The sequence below is a fragment of the Anabrus simplex genome, chromosome 1 (assembly GCF_040414725.1).
Source record: "Anabrus simplex isolate iqAnaSimp1 chromosome 1, ASM4041472v1, whole genome shotgun sequence".
Classification (NCBI taxonomy): domain Eukaryota; kingdom Metazoa; phylum Arthropoda; class Insecta; order Orthoptera; family Tettigoniidae; genus Anabrus; species Anabrus simplex.
The window spans coordinates 177,405,293-177,428,405 of record NC_090265.1 but is presented as its reverse complement, the minus strand read 5'-3'; the positions used below and the strand labels follow the sequence as shown (position 1 = coordinate 177,428,405).

The 23,113-nt window shown below is 39.6% G+C and overlaps 1 protein-coding gene across 1 annotated transcript in view; it reads left to right on the top strand.

The window, feature by feature from the left end:
• The window catches only part of LOC136863618 (thialysine N-epsilon-acetyltransferase), a 189,265-nt gene that overhangs the window by 14,448 nt on the left and 151,704 nt on the right, over positions 1-23,113 (top strand). The window contains exon 2 of the mRNA XM_067139989.2: positions 8,156-8,232. The gene's annotated coding sequence lies outside the window, so the exon portion shown is untranslated. The remainder of the gene's footprint in view (positions 1-8,155; positions 8,233-23,113) is intronic.

Sequence of the window (23,113 nt, the reverse complement as noted above, 5' to 3'; positions counted from 1 at the left end):
AGAGACGTACCACAGCTATAACCAGACCAAAGTCCGCCTCCGTAGCGTACCGGTTAGTGTTATTAGCTGCTGTCCTCGGGGGGCCCGGGTTCGATTCCCGGTACTGCCACAAATTTAAGAACGGCAGGAGGGCTGGTATGTGGTTCAAATGGTATATGCAGCTCACCTCCATTAGGGGTGTGCCTGAAAAGAACTGCACTACCTCAGGATGAGGACATGAGTTTATTTTACGAGACCAAAGATACATATGTCACCATAACATCTTTCAGTTGGTATCCGAACATTTGCGGTCACGGACAATTGCGGTCACTGAGATTAACTTGTATCCACTCACAGAAATTTCCCAGTTGTCACAGGATATTTGCTGTCACTGCAGCAGGGGCTGGGCCTCATTAGCTTAATCTCGTGGTACACCCGCTAACCTGCCTGAGCTACTGCTCGCTCCTTGCAGATCAACCTTTTTCTCTCGCGGGCATTATTTAGAGAATTATACCTTCAGACACAAACACAATTCTATATCGAAAATTCCAGGTGTAAGTATTTACTGTTGGGTGATGTAATGGATTTGACATTCACTAATAAGGCAACTGGTTATATGTACAGAAAGTATAGGGAAGGTCAACATGAAATCGTCACCTGGGTGTGTCTGAAGGAGAAGAACAAGTCTTGTCATGTTTTTGGTAACATACAATTCTGTAGATGATAAATAAATATTTCCTATCCAGCCTCTGTTGGTCAGCTCTTGTTCTCTTCCGACCCCCACGGTACGATGTTTGCTAAGCCCAGGCAGTCGTACATTTTCATGTCCTCCGTGGCCTTTCCCTTCTTTTTCCCTAAAAGAGAGTTTGACCTATTCGACTTTTTTCTGGTTAGTTTTAAGGGAGGATGGTGGTACCGTTCTAATTTCTCACAAAAGCAGTAATCACCACCATCACGAAAAAGGTCCCGTCACTAGCACGATACAAACAGTCACGCAGATATACAACCTCGTATATTTGATATTTAAACTCTAATGCACCACAAAGTGAATTTTTATATACAAACATCAAAGGCTAATTAAAAAAATAGGTTTCCTATTTATTTATCGTGGAGTAATTAAAGGTGGGCCAAAGTAACTGTTTTATTCCACACCAGTCCTTCATTTTTAGTAAAACAAAAGTTAATCCATCGTTAATTAATTAAATTAATTAATTTATTTACTTATTTATGTATTTATTTATTTCTGGTAGTCTAACGTCACGCTAACATATTTTTTCGGAGAAAATGGGATGGGAAAGAATTAAACTCAGTGGCTTACACTGTTGAGGTGCTGGCCTTCTGGCTCTAACTTCGCAAGTTCGATCCTGCCAACCCTCGCTCCCAAATTGTGAGCGCCCGGGGCCCCATTTAGTCACTTCTTACAACACGCAGGGGATACCGTGGATGTATTCTTCGTCTGCGGCCCCGAACTACAGGGGGGAACAACCTCCAAATTCGAGTACATACAGTAATTTGGTCGACAGTAAATTATATGTTTGTAACTGCTGCTTCCCATCACACTATATCCAGGCTTTAGACTGACATAATTATTGTATTGAAATAATTTTGGCGTGTTTAAAATCAGCTGCAACTGAACTTCGTCAGTTATTTTTGTCGCCTTTAAGGAAGCGTCGTTATAATTTTGTTCCTTTGTATATACCTATTTACATTACGAACACCTGAAGTAGCAAGAAGATTACGCTAGTTTATCTATGTAAGAAATTGCCTTTAAGCAGGACCTGATGTCGCTGGTTTCTTCATATTTCTTAAGGGTTCTTTCAATCATGTCATCTTTCTTCACATATTTCGTCTTCCTCCTCTTACCTTAGAGAATTTGCTCCAGTTTCCGGTACATGCAGTTCGTCGCTTCTGCTTCTTTCTGTAAACAAACCACCAAATCGTCGAATCGAGGATGTGGATTTCTAACTAAAGAGTTGATCTTGTGATGCCATCCTTGTTGTTCGATGTTGCTTTTTGTAGCAGCTCCACATAGTACCTCGGTCTTTTCAAACCATACGTCTACAAAATAGTAGAAGCCAGTAAGTTTTTCTGCAGAAGGAGCCTGAGAATGTATCACCAGCCATCCCTCACTGGCGTCATCTGGCTTCAAAAATGCGAGAGCAGCGCACATTCGGATGTGGAGACGTATATCTTCGTTCTCCATGTGGTCGCTCGTAAGGCCAAGTTCCTGCACTTTTCTCCACAGACATTGCCTCATGTGGAAAATCAGCCACTTCACTCTGCTGACGGAAATACTTCTCGTAGGGCTGATGTCGTAGCTGCTCCGAAGTCAATAGTGATTTTCTTAGGATTCCATTGGGGAACCGCTTCCAAGGTAAGGTGAACAAAACGAATATAAGTTTTTTTTTTTCTTTTTGTTAGGCAGGTACGCAAAGACGACTGGATAAGCATTGCTTTCATCACTCCGGCCTCCAAGGTCTGCGTGAATGGTGTATATCGGGGCGAACTGTTTGCTAAAACTCTTGAACGTGTCATCTATAAAAAATAGCGCACAATGCCTTTCTCTACCTCTTTCGGCACTGAAAATTATCATTCCTACTCCCATGCCGTCATCATCTAAAAGAAACGGGCTGCCATAGTTCACCCTTAACGCCTCTTCATTAAGAATTACCTGAGCAATTGTTGTTGGCACTACCTGAAGTCCGCGTGCATAATTTCGTTGCCGACGCACTGTTCTTTTTAAAGTTTTCTGAGCAGGCATATTAGTGACAAAGTCGTAGCCCCTGTTATGCAGATTACCCAACTCCTGCACGTAAATCTGTGATAGTGGAGTCTCTTCTTTGTCTATTGAACCTGCTTTTTGACTGTGAAGGCCTCTTCAGGGGGTCCACACTGATGAACGACGGTTTGAAGTATTTATTCGCCTCTTGTCCTCAGCCGCCCTTTACACTTGTTTTCCTTCAGACACACCCAGGTGACGATACCAGGTTGTCTCTCCCTATACTTTCTGTACATATAACCTTTGTAAAGTGCACAGCGATTTCTCTCATTAGTAACTGTCAACTCTCTTACAGCACACATTAGTAAATACAGTACTCACACCAGGAAGTGTCGCTATAGAATGGTGTTTGTGGCTGAAGGTACCAATCTCTAAATATTGCCCCCGAGACAAAAATGTTGATCTGAGAGGAGCGAGCAGTTGCTCAGGCAGGTTAGCGGGGATACTCCGAGATAAAGCTAATGAGGGCCACCCCCTGCTGCAGTGATCGCAAATGTCCTGTGGCAACAGGGGGATTTCTGTGAGTGGACACAAGTTTATCTCACTGACCGCAAATGTCCGTGACCGCAATTGTCCGGCAACCTTTCAGTTCATACACATTTTAACACATGACCAAACTTTCAGGAAATTAAGGTACAAATCATGACGCAGAACGAAGAACAGAAGCTTTATCAGAATCAACACAGAAAGAACATCCAGTACACGTGCATGGTATTTACAAATTCAAATGCAGTTATTGCCCCAGATAATACAGTCTAAATTTCGAAATGAGGTATACAGTACGGTACTCACTAAAGCTCTCGAATATTGCACAGGACCCGTATTTGCCAACAGTTTACTAGAGACACAGCACATGAATATGCAGGCATAGAAGTTTTCCATATCAGCCCTAAGTGGCATTCTCTCAACTCTCTTGAACAATAAAGCTGTCTCTCTCAAAGCACCAACTTTCTCAATTAAACACAATTCAGATAACATGCTCTATATGAAAACGTTATATAAACTACTTTTCTCACCCCATTGTTGGTACTGGAGCCAAGAAACAGTGCTCCTTATCCGGGAGTCAGTTGCTGAAGACGGCCGTGCTATAAGCAGTTGAAAGCACTCCAGCGAGGTAATTTGTTGATCGTAAAAATGTATCAGTTAATCAATGATCATTGATCTGCATCTAGTGCTGTTGCTCACGTGGCAGATTCCCTCTCGCTTGTTTTCTTAGTCTTTTATTAAATTATAATCAATCAAAGAAGATGGACATATTTAAATATTATTATCCCGATTTCCTCCTCCCTTTACATGAGTATTTTCCTGGAACTGCGAACTTTCGCCTCCTCCCTGTTTTATGACACGCCACACAGCAATGGTCTCCATCACTGCCGAACGTAGTGGGGTGGGGGTGTCCCTCAGTCTATTTACACAGTCCCCTGCTTTTCAATCTGTTTCACAGTTGTCGACCAGCAATTATAATGTAATAATGCCCATCTTTTGTCCGCCATGGATTAGTAGTGAACTAGTATAAATCCCCATTCTCGACCTTCTAATTCGGCACAAATACCAGAATCTTCTCGTCAGAGAAGGCCGATCGCTCTTAAAGTAGCGTTGTAATCTGGATTTTACCGTGTTGCACGTGGGTATTGTTATTTAGAGAAGGGGTGAGGTGTCGTCTTGTTCCGAGCCAGACTAACAGCTATCGGATTTTCTTTTTTTGGGTTTCCTTATAACTGCATAAAATTCGGTGTTGCTATGTGAGGATCCAACCAGCCTCCGAGCTGATGACTTGACAGATATTTCACAATACAGTGGGGCTAATTCCACCTAATCAATACTACTTGTTACAAGTACAATGTATTTACATTAAAAATACATCATCTGCAGGAACGGTTTCGTTCTACACTCGATCATCCTCAGCTGCTTGAGAACATAAGATAATAACCTATACAGATCAATGAACATAGTAAACAACATTGATAACAGGTTAAAGTCAATAAAATTTGATTGTCATGTTCATAGATCCCTATAATAATAATAATAATAATAATAATAATAATAATAATAATAATAATAATAATAATAATAATAATAATAATAATAATAATTTCGTGTGGCTATTTCTAGCAGAGTGCAGCCCTTGTAAGGCAGACCCTCCGATGACGGTGGGCGGCATCTGCCATGTGTAGGTAACTGCGTGTTATTGTGGTGGAGGGTAGTGTTGTGTGAGTTGCAGGGATGTTGGGGACAGCACAAACACCCAGTCCTCGAGCCATTGGAAGTAACCAATGGAGGTAAAAATCCCCGACCAGGCCGGGAATCGAACCCGGGACCCTCTGAACCGAAGGTCAGTACGCTGACCATTCAGCCAACGAGTCGGTCAATAGATCCCTTATAAGATTCGCTACACTCTTTTGTTGGAGTACTGTATCTTCTTCATGGTTAAACTGCGTTAAACTACGTTACTAAAGGAACACTTCATATCTTGTGTAACGTTTATGTCGGCGAAGTGCAAACTTGTCGAATATGGTAACGAGATACGTAATAAATAGTGCTAGCAGGACCGTCCTGATGCCAAAATGGATTAAATTGGCGTTGTTTACCCTTCTAAATTGGTACACATTGGCTTATGGAGATTGGTTGTCATGTTCTATTAATGTAAGTTTTCTTGCTGTTTATTATGCAGTTGAAATAGGTGGAATCATCCTATGGAATAATAGTCTTGATTTTGAGCTCTTAGGTAGGTGTAGAATCTAAATGGAAAAAATAAAAGAGTTGCGTGTGAGAGTACGTCTGTTCCTGCAGATGGTGTATTTTTAATGTAAATACATTGTACTTGTAACAAATACTGTAGTATTGATTAGGTGGAATTATCCCCATTGTATAATTGTAAGATTCATCAATACGGACATGAAAATAATAAACTATAAATACATTTCATATCTCACGGCCAAACACCAGTACTGCTGACATGTACTATACGCGAACCTTTTCTTGAGCCCTGAGCTCTCTAGTGCTGAATCGGTAGACCTCGGTTATCTTCGACATCCATATTGGCAACCTTTGAAACACAAACTATTCATCGCTGTGCGACATCTGGCGTACACTTTACGAACTGGTACTGATGTTGTTTACACAGCAAAGCCAAACTATATAATTCATGCTAGGAACAAGATTCGCATCGAGAAATGTTATATAATGTTAAATAATGTATGTGTGGCAGAGTTTTTGGCGTAAGATAATAAATGTTTAGAAAATTCATATCGATCGATCATATTATCGATTCAATTCAGATTTGATTTCCATCCAGTTGGCAGTATAACCGGAACCGTCAGCGCTCCCTCCTTACCCCTCACCCCGTAAAAATCGGGCTCAAGAAAAAGTTCGCGTATAGTAGTCAGTGTGGCATAGAATACTTCCCCTGCCTGTCGTAAAATGCGACGAAAGGAAATATCGTGGGTCTCTCAACTAGGAAACGTTGATTGGTAACCGTTAAGCCTCTAGCTGAGTCTCACATTGATTCCATTTGTTGTGTCAGGCTCCTCAGACTCATCTTTCCTATCCGCCCTCTCTTGGTTAACTCTTGTTATCTTACCCCAACGGTATTGTGTTTTTGAGGCCAAAGGAGTTTTTCATTTCCACGCCCTTCATGAGCTTCCCCTTCCTCTTGTCGATATCCTCATTCTTCGAAGGTTCGGAACTATTCCGGTTTTCCTCTTAGTGTTACGAGTGGATGGTACCCCTTGAAACAATAATTACCTCCAATATCAACACCACAAACAATTTTGGTACTGGCATTAAGCCTTAAAGGTCTACCTAATCTAAAGTTTACAGTTGACATTCTTATGTGGTTACACGACAAGTTCAAACCGAAGGAAACGCAGCATCTACGACGAAACCTACAAACAGAAGGAACAGAACAATAAACTATTATATATTTGTTTAACGTCCCTTCAGTTGTCTGTCTGTCTGTTAGGTCATCAGCCCAGAGGCTGGTTGGATCCTCAAATAGCACCACTAAAGGTTATGCGGTTATAAGGAAACCCCAAAAACCAATGACAGCACCAAAATGAGGCGTACTAGGCAAGATGAGGAGTGAGGTAGTTTGCCATTGCTTTCCTCACTGGGTCAGAAAGTACTATTGCAGCACGACTGACCCTATGAGCAGCACCTTTCGTAACACTCAGACGCACCAGTCGTGCTCTGAATGTCATTACTCAGCACTACTCACACCCCAGCAGCTTCCATATTGTCACAGCCATGGATGTTGACTGGGACTTCGGTGGAAGCTACACTTTACTCTGGCCTGTGCCAAGAAGAGATGGATGCAAAAGTACTGTATCCATCAAGAAATGACAGCAGGCAGATATTATGTTATTATTATATTTGCCTTTATTTGTAGTGGCGAAGTTAGGACTCATGGTCCTCTCTTACACTTAACCACACTTCATTAACAAGATTATGAATATTGCTCTCAGATGTACAGAGAGCAATATTCATAATCTTATCTTAAAACTGCCATTACAAACTAGAAACAAAATATGAAACAAAATAACATAAACTCTATAAATATTCTTAGTCACGTCTTAAAACTATCGTTACAAATTAAAAGTTGAATGACACAAAATACCATAAGCACAGTTAACGTACATCCATACACACATTCACTCTACCAGATTCATTCAGCCCGGCGGCACACATCGAGGAGATGCTCACGGCAAGACAGCTTGAAGGAATTTAAGGAATTTATGGCTCTAATGTTGTGGGGGAGAGTTACTGTAGACGCTCGGTATTTCATCCCACAGGAGTTCTCTGACAGCACAGTGGTGTCGCAATTTGGCATCTTTTAATGCCACCGACGTCAGCAAAGATTGACGACACTTTAAATTAACAGGTGGACAATGCCCAACCTACTGAGCCTGTTAGGTCGATATTAAATGCGTATTATTATTATTATTATTATTATTATTATTATTATTATTATTATTATTATTATTATTATTATTATTATGCGTGAATGGTCCCTTTCGGAACACACGAAGCTTTATTTATGATTTCGTTTGCGGAGGATACAGGATGCTTTCATCTGTTGACTAAAGATCCTTTTCCTTTCTTCCTTCCACTTGGTACCTGCTCTTTTTGGTACTTCATTATCTGGAGTAACTTCCCACTTGTCAATTTTCTTTCTATATACATTTCGATTCAAAATTTCTTCAGGTTGAATTTGTGCGTTCTTCATGTCCGCTTTTGTTTGTTGTATCCAAGCGAAATTCTTCAGTTTATTAACTCTTTCAAGAACATGGTGGGTTAGTCTGGTTATTATTATTATTATTATTATTATTATTATTATTATTATTATTATTATTATTATTATTATTATTATTATTATATTTTAATACTCTCTTTTTTCAGGTTGATTGGTCATGGCGAAATTCACCATCAGAGAAGCTAGGCGTGACGACTGTGAAGATATTCTACGACTTGTTAAGGTTTGTTTGGGGAAAGGTTTACCTTCCCGTAGATTCTCTTTATTTTCTTTGAGCTATCATTCGGTAAGGTGTGTAGAAAATACGGTCATATCTTCTGTACATATTTTTGAGGGGAATTCTGCAAGAAAAAATATAAGCTATTTTTAAAGGCGCTTCAAAAATAAGTTAATAAGAGCTCTCACGGGTGATACATCCCCACTTATGCTCGAATTTTCCATCAGGCCGAAGCAGAAGACCACTGACCCCCTTGCATCGCGGAAGCAATCCCAGTACTAATAAGGTACAAAACGAAGCTTGAGGCGTAGATCGCGACTAGGAAAGGCCTAAATGCAAACAGCCTTGAACTGGAAAGAGCCCCTTGACAATAATATAAGAGACTAGATACAAAATACACGAAATAAGGATTTATTCAAATCCTGAAACGAAAGTAGAGGGAAAGGAAATTAATTCAAATAAAAAAGGATAAAGAACGCATACATACATAACCAGTCCAGACCGAGTTGTTGGCATAACATTATTCCTTGAGCATCAGGTCACAAAGAACATTATTTAAACATACGGTGGGATTGCTCAATTAAGTACAATACCTTTCAAATGGTGCCAGTACTTACATATCTCAAATGGCGCGACAGATCAAAAGAAAGGCCGTTCTTTCCAACGAGTATATTCCATATCATTTTTACTCAACAACGCCCACACACCACCCTCATTAATAACAATAACCCCAGATCCTCCAACCCCCACGCATCAAGGAGAAATTAAAAAATAAAATTCGTAGGATTTCAGTACGAGATAAAAGAGAAATGACTCTGGACCAAGGAGACAAAATGTCACAAAGGGGAAAATCCCAGGCATGCCCATAGCCTAAATGAACGAAAGATAAAACATGGTGGCGCAAAAGGTAAATGAGAGGCCAAAATAGGTGCGAAGCCAAAAGAAATAGCACCATACGAAAAAGCATAAATAAAAAATGATCAAGATCCAAATACAAATTCAACTGATTGATACGTCCTTGTTACACTCCCCTCTCATACTAACACTCGTGCACACATTCAGACACAGCCAGGTTCTGCAAACAATATGAGCAGCAGTGTCAGTTAAATGACGAATCGAAATTCATATAACATGACCCCAAGGCTACAAACGAGGTCTCATTTATTCCAGAAGTTGCGTGTGCAGGTCAAAACGAATTTGGCAGCGGGATCAGAGAAATCCCGCACTCATGCACAAACCCATCTAGGTTCGCACTTCGTACAGCACGAGTGGAAGCTCGCGCTGACACAAAACGCAAACTGTCATCAAATGGTGAATTACATAAACATGCAGCGTACGTACACAGTAGTAATACGAGCCGGTTCCGTTGAGGATTTTAGCCCTCCGACCGAATGTAGACGTCTTGGGTGCTATCTCTTAATGGGTTATGAGTGAAACAGCATTAGTGGTGTGGTGAAACTACCTGTTGTTTTGGTCTTAGCTGGTCAGAATATGACCCGCGCCGTTTTTAGGGGGTGACTAACGTTTTGCAGACCCTGGATTTGAGTCCAGGATTTCGATTGCCCAGCAAGTAGTGGGTAGTGATAGTCTCTCAATGGATCGAGGCGGTAATGAGCGAGCAGTTGCAAGCGTGGGTCACCTATACAATTGGTGACGACGTCCGTAGTTGCTTAACTATCGGTGACGCTTTTCAAACTAATTCAGTGGTAAGAAAAAGAAGATTCAGAGTGGGAGTCAGGAAGGCGATTTGTTGGGGGGAGGGGCTGGTTAGGGCTTACGTTGGTAGGGGATAACGGTTAGTTCCTTGACGGGGTTGGTTGTTGGGGTGGGTAAATACATAATGAGTTGTCTGCTTGGCATGGTGGGATGTAGGGGAGAGATTTGGTGGGGGACTAAGTTTAAAGTAGGCGGAGGAGGGTGGAGGTGTTTTGGATGGACTGATGAAGGGGGGATGATGGTATGGAAGGTGTTCAGGGAAGGGATTTTAAGGTTTAAGAGTGGGGGAGGTTTGTGTGTGTTTATGTGGTGTGTGTGCTTGTAGTGTTCTTTAACTGCCCGTTTGAAGAAGGGGCAGTCAGGGAACGAGGTGGCATGGCTGCCTTGGCAGTTAGCACACCTCACCTGGTCCCGAGACACCTTACAATCTGAGTGGCGGTGGGGCCGCACTCATGCAAAAACCCATCTAGGTTCGCACTTCGTATGGCACGAGTGGAAGCTCGCGCCGACACAAAACGCAAACAGTTAACAAATGGTGAATTACATAAACGTACAGCGCACGTACACAGTAGTAATATGAGACCGTACCATCAAACATATCATACTCCCAACAATCACAAGGAAAAACATGCGGCCCATTCATACTGCGGAGCGAACAACACATATCAATCACCTGTATATCATGGAACACATATTACGAAAGAACACTCATACCTGAAGTATATTAACGGTCAAAAAAGGAGAAGGATAGGGTAAAAGTTCATTAGTAGTCACGCAAGTTTATAACATAGTAATCATGGCTGAACAAGGGGAGTGTGTATGCGAGGATCTTCAAAAGGCAGAAGTATTCAGTCAGCAGTATGTAAAGATTGTTGGTTACAAGGATAATGTCCAGATAGAGGAGGTGACTAAAAAAATATTAAAATTTACCTATGACAGCAATGACATTTACAGTAAGATAAAAAAGTTGAAAACTAGAAAAGCAGCTGGAATTGATAAGGTTTCGGGGGATATACAAAAGACAATGGGTTGGGATATAGTACCATATCTGAAGTACTTGTTTGATTTTTGTTTGCATGAAGGAACTTTACCAAATGAATGGAGAGTTGCCATAGTAGCCCCTGTATATAAAGGAAAGGGTGATAGGCATAAAGCTGAAAATTACAGGCCAGTCAGTTTGACATGCATTGTATGTAAGCTTTGGGAAAGCATTCTTTCTGATTATATAAGACATGTTTGCAAAATTAATAAATGGTTTGACAGAAGGCAGTTTGGGTTTAGGAAAGGTTATTCGACTGAAGCCCAACTTGTAGGATTCCAGCAAGATATAGCAGATATCCTGGATTCAGGAGGTCAATTGGACTGCATTGCGATTGACTTATCTAAGGCATTTGATAGGGTAGATCATGGTAGACTACTGGCAAAAATGAGTGCAATTGGACTTAACAAAAGAGTGACTGAATGGGTGGCTCTGTTTCTAGAAAATAGAACTCAGAGAGTTATAGTAGGTGAAGCTTTATCTGTCCCTGTAAAAATTAAGAGGGGAATTCCTCAAGGCAGTATTATTGGACCTTCATGTTTTCTTATATATATCAATGATATGTGTAAAGAAGTGGAATCAGAGATAAGGCTGTTTGTAGATGATGTTATTCTGTACAGAGTAATAAATAGGTTACAAGATTGTGAGCAACTGCAAAATGATCTCGATAATGTTGTGAGATGGACAGTAGGCAATGGTATGATGATAAACGGGGATAAAAGTCAGATTGTGAGTTTCACAAATAGGAAAAATCCTCTCACTTTTAATTACTGCGTTGATGGGGTAAAAGTTCGCTTTGGGGATCATTGTAAATACCTAGGTATAAATATAAGGAAAGATCTTCATTGGGGTAATCACATAAATATGTTTGTAAATAAAGGGTACAGATCTCTACACATGGTTATGAGAGTATTTAGGGGTTGTAGTAAGGATGTAAAGGAGAGAGCATATTTGTCTCTGGTGAGACCTCAACTTGAGTATGGTTCCAGTGTATGGGACCCTCACCAGGATTACTTAATTCAGGTACTGAAAAAATCCAAAGTAAAGCAGTTCGATTTGTTCTGGGCGATATCCGACAAAAGAGTAGCGTTACAAAAATGTTGCAAAGTTTGGGATGGGAAGACTTGGGAGAAAGGAGACGAGCTGCTCGACTAAGTGGTATGTTCCGAGCTGTCAGTGGAGAGATGGCATGGCAGGACATCAGTAGACGAATAAGTTTGGATGGTGTCTTTAAAAGTAGGAAAGATCACAATATGAAGATAAAGGTGGAATTCAAGAGGACAAATTGGGGCAAATATTTGTTTATAGGAAGGGGAGTTAGGGATTGGAATAACTTACCAAGGGAGATGTTCAATAAATTTCAAATTTCTTTGCAATCATTCAAGAAAAGGCTAGGAAAACAACAGATAGGGAATCTGCTACCTGGGTGACTGCCCTAAATGCAGATCAGTAGTAGTTGATTTGATTGAATGTAATCTCTACTGTCCTGTAGTTGTTGTAGTTGTACGGTGGGCGAATGGACTCTGTCATTGGTTGAAGATTACGCCAATGAAATATCGTTCCCATAATTCAAGACAGCCAGAAGTTATGACCAACTTACGCAATGAAAAGACCTAAGAGAAGGAGGTAATGTAAAAGAATAAACATATGAAATAAAGAATAAGAATAACAATATCTGGCTGTCTTGAATTATGAGAGTGACGTTTCATAGGGTAAATCTTCAGGCGATGGCAGAGTCCATTCGTGCCGCTGCCAGCCACGATTATATATGAACACACCAAAGAGAAATAATAACATGTTGAAATAGTTGAGACGTAGCGATGCAGTAATTACGATTCTGAACAGTCGAAAGCATAGATTGCGCTACTTATGCTTTAATATGAATTGGAAATAGAGGCCTAAAGCTGCGCGACTTATGATTGAATATTAATAAGAAATAGAGGCCTAAAGCCGCTTCGCGGCTTCTAACGTTTGCTTCTTCACAGGCCAATGGTTTTGTCACTAACCGGACCTAACGAATCCAGACCAATGATTTTGTTACCAGCCGGACCTAACCTACCCAGACCAATCGCTTTGTCACTAGACATGCAATAATTTCGGATCTGAACGTTGTAAAGCTTAGATTACGCCACTTATGATTTAATATTAATAAGAAATAGAGGCCTAAAGCCGCTTCGCGGCTTCTAACGTTTGGTTGTTCATAGACCAATGGCTTTGTCAAGAGGTTAGAAGCTGCTTCACGGCGTCTAATGTCTGCTTCTTCACAGACTAATGGTTTCGTCACTAGCCGGACCTAACGAATCCAAACCAATGATTTTGTCACTAGCCGGACATGTTTAAATGGTTCAGAGGTAGCGGTACATACTGGTTCAGGGAAAAGAAATACTTAAATATTATTTTATACACACACATAAAGAAGGATATAGAAAAAAAGGAACATTCATATCAACATTGAACGTACCTTAATGAAGATCAGCAGCTGCAAGAAAGGGACTTGTTGATTACTATAGCAAGCAACGAAAAGAATAATTAAACATCACGTAGCTTGTTGATTACCATAGCAACGAAAATAATAATTAATCATCACGCGCAATCAGTCCCTATGCCTATGCTCACTGACGGTCTAGTTCCCGAGTAGAGTGGTTGGTAGCGTTGTGCTTCTCTCAATCACGTCGTCTGCAAGTCATCTGCAAGAAATAAACATAGGACAGTCATACCGCGCGTAGATATTGCCGATGCAAGCGGTAACCATGGTACTAATGTTGCGTGACATGTACTGAACTTTTAATGAAGGATAGTAGTACAGGGTGAGTTCGAAGCGTTTAAAGACTTTTCTGTTCATCAAAAACGCTACTTCGATAGGCGTGGAGTCCATTTTTATATTCTTCTCTCAAGGCAACAACCAACGTTTCGAGTCAAGGAGATAAAATTAACATCTCGTCGGAAAGATACGACATTCAGTGCCCAACATCGAGGGAGCTGCCCTCTCTAGTATATTCATGGAAGTTATCAAGTCATCCAAAGTGGGGCCGCAAGAGGCCATTAGCGATAGCCGAACAGTAATAATTGGGAACTAACCTTGCAGATATGGCTCACCACAGCTTTATCTTGCAGCCGTTGCGTCAGACTTTCGCAATATCAATTGAAATATGGTCATCAAACGGGAAAGTGCATATTAAAATTTACCTATGATAACAACGACATTTACAGTAAGATATAAAAGTTGAGAACTAAAAAAGCAGCTGTATTTGATAAGATTCCTGGGGATATACTAAAGGCAATGCGTTGGAATATAGTACCATATTTGAAGTACTTATTTGACTATTGTTTGCATGAAGGTACTATACCAAATGAATGGAGAGTTACTATAGTAGTCGCTATGTATAAAGGAAAAGTGATAAACACAAAGCTGAAAATTACAGGCCAGTCAGTTTGACATGCATTTCATATAAGCTTTGGAAAGCATTCTTTCTGATTATATTCGACATTTTTGCAAAATTAATAACCGGTTCGATAGAAGGCAGTTCGGGTTTAGGAAGTTCGTAACGTGCTTCTGTTTTCTACAAGGACTTTCATATTTTGCAAGGACATATTCATTGCAAGTTTGATGATATCTATTCTCATTGCTGGCCGTCCTCGTCTTCGAGTCCCTTCCATCATTCCAAGCATGATTGCCTTTTCCAAGGATTCGGAATGCCTCATACTAAAACCAAAATAAGATAGTTGTGACCTTATAATAAATGCCTAAAGATTCGTACCTAGACTAGCAGTTCCCCGCAGCTTCACTCGCCTGGATTTCGTAATTTGTTAAAAGTAATCGTTCCTCGGTACTGCACTACGACATTATCTGAAAATCCCTAAAGTATAAAAACTCGCCGAAAAACTGAGTTTCATTTACCTGAAAAAGTATTTGTAAACCACGAGGTTAAGATGACCATGCGACATAGAACTGTACATATGAGAGTCTTCTCTCAAGTCGATTTTTTTTAAAGTTTCATTATTTTTAAAGGAGATTCCTAAGACCTGTTTCTACGTCTGTAAAATCTTCAGTTTTTGAGATATAAGTATCCCCATAAAATAATTTAACCCCTTTATCAGTCTTTACCCACCCCCAACCCCACCTAAGTGGATTAAAAATGCATGTTTCTTTATTTTTAAAGGAGATTCAAATACCAATTTTCACGTCTGTAACATCTTGATATTTTGATATATATACGTATCCACATAAAAATAATTCAACTCCTTTTTCAGCCTCCTCCCCCCAAGTTGATTCCCCCGTTCACAAAGTGCGCGTTTCTTTACTTTTAAAAGAGATTCCAAATACCAATTTTCACGTCTGTAACATGTTCACTTTTTGAGATATAAGTATCCTCCTAAAAATAATTCAACACCTTTTTTCAGTCTTCCCCTCCTCTCCCGTTAAGTTGACTTCCCTCACCCCCAAAAGTGTGTGTTTCTTTATTCATTAAGGAGCTCCCAAATACCAATGATCACGACTGTAACATTTTCAGTTTTGGAGATATATGTATCCTCATGAAAAGACTTCAACTCCTTTTGAACCTCTCCCACCAAGTTGATACCCCTCCGCCCACCCAAAGAGTGTGTTTCTTGATTTTTAAAGGAGATTCAAAATACCAATTTTCACATTTGTAACATCTTTAGTTTCCTTAAAATATAAGTAGGCCTATTCTTAGACAAATAATTCAACTATACATTTTTTAATTCCTTCACCCCCTTACGTGTATTTTCCGGAAACAAAGAACACGTGTCTCTTTATTTTTAAAGGAGATTCCAAAAACCAATTTTCACGTCTGCAACATCTTTAGTTTTTGAAATATAAGTATCGTCATACAAAAAATTCAATTTATTTTTCAACACTTTCACCTCCTCCCTTAAGTGGATTTTCCGAAAACAAAAAAAAAGTATTTCTTTAGTTTTAGAGGAGACTCCAAATACCAATTTTCACGTCCATAATATCTTAAGGTTTTGAGATATCAGTATCCTAATGAAAATAATTCAGCTCCCTTTTCAGTCCATTTTACCCCCTTAAGTGTTTTTTTTTTCTGAAAACGAAGAAGATACATGATTCTTTATTTTTAAAGATTAAACATACAAATTTTCACGTCTGTAACGTGTGCAGTTTTTGAGATGTACTTTAGATATCGATGGCTTACTTCTAAAACCTCGTATGTCCCAACGCTCTTCCTATACACTATATCCCTTAAAAGTGGTCACGTCTCCCAGCCACATGCGGATATACAGCCCATCAGAACAATTTTCGTTGTGTTCATTTTCCGGTGCGTATGTGTAAAGGAATATGAATCGTAAATACATTATACTGCAGGAATGTGTAAATTTACTTTCAAACAACATCCCTACAATACGGTAAGGTAAGGTCTATTTTCATTTGCAGATTAGCACAAGGAAACGAACACAACGAAGATTATTCTGAATGTGTGGCTGGGAGGCTTGACCAGTCTTAAGAAATAGTATACGGTAATGGGCAGGAAGAGCATTGGGCATACGAGGTTTTAGAAGTGAGCCATTGATATACTCTTTTTAAAATTTCACCCCAATTTTCAGTTGACCTTCAGTGGAATTTTAGAAAACAAATTATCCATGTTTCTTTACTTTTACAGGAAATTCCAAATACCAATTTTCACGTCTGTAACATCTTCAGTTTTTGAGATATAAGTATCCTCATAAAAGGTATTCAACCCCCCTTTTTTTTTTACCATTTTCCTAAAACAAAAAATACGTGTTTATTTTTAAAGGAGATTACAAATACCGTACCAATTCTTTACGTCTGTAAACTTTCAAGTTTTGAATTATAGATATACTCATTTAAACAATTCACCCCCATTTTCACTCCCTAAGCGACGGAATATCCAAACATCCTCCCTTAGTGAGAACCTACATTCTAATATAAGCCCCCCCAATGGCGCAACAGCCCCGAAGGGTTATGGCCTACCAAGCAACCGCTGCTCACCTCGAAGACCTGCAAATTACGAGGCGTCGTATGGTCAGCACGACGGATCCTCTCGGCCGTTTACATTCTTATATAAAAGTATCCCCAACATTTCATTACTTTCTGCCCGGTGGTTTTGGCTCAGCGATGATGAATCAGTTAGTCAGGACGTGTTATTTTATATATTGTGCCCATTGGGTTTTCTGACGTGTTCCAAAATGGCGTCAAAGTGGAGGTATGGACCACACAGGCCAGAATTGTATGTAGGCCTAATGAACCATAGTTAAAAGTTCACAGGAGGCCAAGACCAAGTAAAGAACGCACACATTTTAAAATGCTGTGAGGAGAGAACAGAACAATATCAAGTGAATTGTTTGAAATGAAACAAGTAAAATATAATATATTATTACTCACTTACTAAATGGATGAGATATAGAACGGACACACATCATTTTAGCTGCGTCGGAAAGGAATAATAGTTGCCGAGATAAACGAAATACGCAAACATTACCCGTTCTAAAAAAAAAGAATATACGGCATAATACACGCCATACACCGTAGAAGAGAAGAATCGCGGCGTGAAATAAGAAAAATTTGAATAAAATACGTTCACCAGTTGTACTGACAAGGAACAATACGACACGTCGAAACTTTGAAAATAGTGCTTGGAGGACAGAAAAATAATCAAGAATCACTTCCAAGAAGCGAAATTAAGGAATTCATAAGCCTTCAAAAACAGAATTAACGCGTAAAATTATAGATTAAACAAGGTATGCATGGCAAACCCAAATGCGTATATTAGAGTAGATGGTTTCTGCTAAATCAAAATACAGCTCTGTTATAAGGAAATACTAATAGTAAATATCATACAGAGGTAATGCACGAACTGAAGGATGAAATGAGTGTGTAGCTATGCAGAATAACACCGACGTCAGAGATAATATTGAGCTATCATATTTAAAATTGAGAGGAGTCCCTTAGATTAACTTGACATTGCAAATAATGTTTCATGTAAAGCCAAACACGTAATGAGAGGATGTCAACAAGAGTAATAACTACTCTAGTTAGTAATGAGGTTTAGATTATTTTTTATTTTTGAAAGATACTATATGATTTTACAAATACGTAAATATAGTAAGATTAGGATGGTAGGTGCCAAGATTATAGATGACAATAGGGATTAGTAACCTTAGCATGTCATTCAACGAAAATATCAAAGAAGATGCGACATACATAAAACAATTTAGATTACGAAACTTAAAAGAAAACATTTAAAGATGAATTAAGTGATATGATTGATTTTATATTTTATATTGATTTTATTTTAAATTTGATTATTATTTAATTGATATATATAAATAACTCAATATTTTCATATCAAATGAGAATGTGAAACGAAATGTTAGCTCATGTCAGGATTGAAATTCAACTTTACTAAGCCAGTGATGACGTAAATGAAATGCAGACATAATGTTAATTTATGTTATGATTTATTGGACAGATATTGGAAAAACTTACTTTCTCTTTTCTTCATAATTCAATTAATTTAATAAACTTCTTATTATTGATTTTTAAATATGTTAGTAAGTGATTTATAGATAGTTGTTGTAGGTTAATCTAGTTTTAAATTGATTTTTGCGGTTTATCATGGTACTTGCGGTGATAGAACATGCGATAGGATGGAGACGTTCATCCGGAGATGAATTATTTTCGCACGCGGTCATTTTTTTCTTTGAATTCACGTAAAGGCGAGTTATTTCACGAATATTTACCCTGAGATGTAATATTTTATGTGTTGTACCTGGACACAGGATGGACGCAATATATAGATTGATGTTCTGAATGACCCACTTGTTCTTCCTCTTGGCTGGTCAAGGTATACGCAAAATTCTTCCCCTTACCGGGCGAGTTGGCCGTGCGCGTAGAGGCGCGCGGCTGTGAGCTTGCATCCGGGAGATAGTATGTTCGAATCCCACTATCGGCAGCCCTGAAAATGGTTTTCCGTGGTTTCCCATTTTCACACCAGGCAAATGCTGGGGCTGTACCTTAATTAAGGCCACGGCCGCTTCCTTCCAACTCCTTGTCCTTTCCTATCCCATCGTCGCCATAAGACCTATCTGTGTCGGTGCGACGTAAAGCCCCTAGCAAAAAAAAAAAAAATTCTTCCCCAACACCATAGCTCAAATGCATCAATACATATGTAGAAGTAATTAGTGGGATGTAAAATCATTATTATTATTATTATTATTATTATTATTATTATTATTATTATTATTCACTAATCGGCCAACTAAGGACCACGATGAATGTCATATACATTCTGCGTTTATTCATTTTTCGTTTGATCCGGCTAGTTTCATTAGCTCGATTCGTCGAGCACGGTGTTCATCCGATCATTTTACACCAGTTGTACATTTCACATCTTGGAATTTCCCAAATGTCACGATGCTTGTTCCAAAACGGTCTCGTTTGTTCGCATCTTCTGATCGAAGGCCCATTTTTTCGAGGTCTTTCTTGACGGTAACCTACCAGAAAATTGTTTTTTTAATTTTTATTTTGAGTCAAAATTGTGAAAAAAAAAAGCGTTTTGCCCATCGAGAGTCGTCCACCTGTCGTACAGTAGATGACCGTAGAAGCCAGCTCATTGTTTGAGTTTGCGCGTTGTGTCCGTGATCTTCTCTATATTAAAGTACTTTTCTTGTTTGGATTTTCTTGTACAGACCCGTTTTTTGTAGTTTGGGCCAAGTATGTTGTGGAGAATCTCTTCTTTTTTTTTTAACCTAGCGAGCAGCGCACATTTCTAAGCGAGGATAAGACATTCTGACGCATAGAGAGATACCATCTTGACGACAGTGTTGTAACGATGAATTATAGAGAGGGCATATAAGTCTCTGGTAAGACCCCAACTAGAGTATGGTTCCAGTGTATGGGACCCTCACCAGGATTACCTGATTCAAGAACTGGAAAAAAATCCAAAGAAAAGCAGCTTGATTTGTTCTGGGTGATTTTCGACAAAAGAGTAGCGTTACAAAAATGTTGCAAAGTTTGGGCTGGGAAGAATTGGGAGAAAAAAGAAGAGCTGCTCGACTAAGTGGTATGTTCCGAGCTGTCAGCGGAGAGATGGCGTCGAATGACATTAGTAGACGAATACGTTTGAGTGGCGTTTATAAAAGTAGAAAAGATCACAATATGAAGATAAAGTTGAAATTCAAGAGGACAAACTGGGGCAAATATTCATTCATAGGAAGGGGAGTTAAGGATTGGAATAACTTACCAAGGGAGATGTTCAATAAATTTCCAGTTTCTTTGAAATCATATAGGAAAAGGCTAGGAAAACAACAGATAGGGAATCTGCCACCTGGGCGACTGCCCTAAATGCAGATCAGTATTGTTTGATTGAACCCTTAGGTGACCGACTCATGTAGGTATGATGGTGGTGGTGGTGATGATGATGATAATAATAATAATAATAATAATAATAATAATAATAATAATAATAATAATAATAATAATAATAATATGTTTATCACTGGGCTGAGTGGCTCAGATGAAACAACGCTGGTCAAGGTAGCGGTTTCGATCCCTTTTCAGTCCGGTGATATTTAATGGTGTTAAAATGCATCAGTCTGATGATGATGATGCTTGTTGTTTAAAGGGGCCTAACATCGAAGGTCATCGGCCCCAATGCATCAGTCTTGTGTCGGCAGAATTCTTCTTATCGTTCCCATAATCCTGAGGATAACGATCTCTGAGGACCTTTCTCTGTACAAATGTATCCTTCTCGGTCTTCTGCCAAATGGGTTGCTTGTGTTAGGGATGTCCTTCTTGCATTTTTTATGTATTCTGTCGAACCTTTACCGAGTGAGTTGGCCGTACGATTAGGGGCGCGCAGCTTTGAGCTTGCATTCGGGAAATAGTGGGTTCGAACAGCACTGTCCGCAGTCGCTGAAGATGGTTTTCCGTGGTTTCCCACTTTCACACCCGGCAAATTGCTGAGGCTGTACCTTAATGAAGGCCACGGCTGCTAACCTCCACTCCTAAGCCTTTCCCATCCCATCGTCGCCGTAGGATCTATTTGTGTCGGTGCAACGTAAAACATATTGTAAAAAAAATGTTCAACGTATACGAGCTCGTTCATATTCTCTCTTTCTAGGACCATTTCCCAGGATGCTTTTTGAGACACCTTTCTCTACGTCAAATGATGTGACCAGAGAATTGGAGATTTGTCTTTGTTGGCACGCTGCCGATAATTCGATACTGATATTTAACTCCTTAAAGATGAACTTGGCTGGCACGAAATGCTATGCATGGAATTCAAAGTATTCTTCTCCAGTACCACGTCTCAGATCAGTCAATCATTCTCAAATCTGCAGCTCTTTTGGTCCACGTTTCATCACTGGTGGTAAAGAAGAGAACACTAGAGCTGGAGTGATCTCATCTTCAGAATTACTGGTACGGTACATGAAAGAACTCGTATAGAACATATTTTCCCTGTACTTCGGCGCCTCCGGAAATCATAAAATTAGTCGGTGGGGCGTAAACAACAATAACGTTTAATAATAATAACGTTAACGAACATCGGTTATGTGAGGTGCAGAACTGGAGAGATAGAGGGAAAGCATGATGTGGACTGAGTAATTAAGTGTCATTCTGTTGTTTTCCAGCTTTCGTTCACCAGAATAAAAGTTATTTCCGTGTCTATGTTCGAACAATTAGTTTCTTATGCTTATTTTGGAAATAATGTTTTCGTATATTGTTGACTAATTATCCCTATGGTATACTGGAAACTATAGGAAGGAAGAATTTGAAGTTATAGTTCGGGTACTGAAAACGAATTGCTAGGATATATAACCAGTGGATGATATTATACGAATCCAGGGGCTATCGTGGTCCCAATATGCATGATGAATTCTCTGTTTGAAGGCTGTTTGTATCATGGAAAGTCTGGACGTCACCGAAGGGATGTACTAGACATACGAGGAGTGAGCAGTTTCCTGTTATTTTCCTCACTGAACTAGAGGGTAATATTACATACCAGTCTGGCAAATCCACTGCAACGTATTTACTAACCGACCTACAAGCTATACTTGTATACCTTTCTTCACAGGTTCTGGCTGAAAACGGGATGCTGTTACCAGGATAGCTCATGCCTCAGTTGTTTTAATATTCTCAAGGTGAATAATAAGACTGAGAAAGGTTGATGAAAATAACAAGAATATATCGAAGACATATTTTAGTGCACTGAAAACAGTATGGCTCTTCAGAGATGATTATGAATTTGTCAAGAGGTGAATACACTGATAAAAGGTGTTCGTATTTGATATTTTGTAGGCCTTTGTAGGTCCACCATCGCAATCTCGCGGTTAGCGACTTCCTGCCCGGTTAGGTTAGATCCGATATCCGGCCCTATCATCAATTTAAGACTGATTCGAAGGACTAGAACTGGTTCCCTCACAAGGGAAATAGACAGGTCGTAAATAAGGTGGCCAAATGAGTCTTGACTCGGACTAAATGAACATGGTGGTAAACAAGTACAATGATGTATGTTTCACTGAAATACATAACTTTACCAGGAACTGCCTTCTCACGCCTTCTTAATCCACTTGAAGTCTGGCTCTATGGATAATTGATTAGCATGCTGGTCTTTGGTCCAACGCGCACCGGGTTCGATTCCCATCGGGTCGGGGATTTCAACTTTTATTGGTTAATTTCTCTGGTTCGGAGGCTGGGTGTTTTGCGGCAGTGTGAAGGTAGCAAGAGCAGAATAGTGACTAACCGGGCTCGTTGATATTTCACTGATAAGTGAGGGAACGACCTCCTCTATCAGAATCAAAGGAGTGTTTACTGTTGTTCAAGTTATAGCCACATATTTACTTTGTGTTCTCAAACTCAGAAACCCACGTTTAGAAACTATGTGTGTACAATCTGAAACTGTAAACTTCACCTGTATTGCCATACTTCCTATCACTGAAAGTGAGAAGAGTTCCGATTGTGTTTACTGCAGGAAAAAATAAATACCGATATTTCATTCATTCTGTTAAATATCGATAGTTGCAGTAGCTTAAGTGTGGCCAGTATCCAGTAATCGGGAGACAGTGGGTTCGAGCCCCACTGTCGGCAGCCCTGAGGATGGTTTTCCGTGGTTTCCCATTTTCACATCAGGC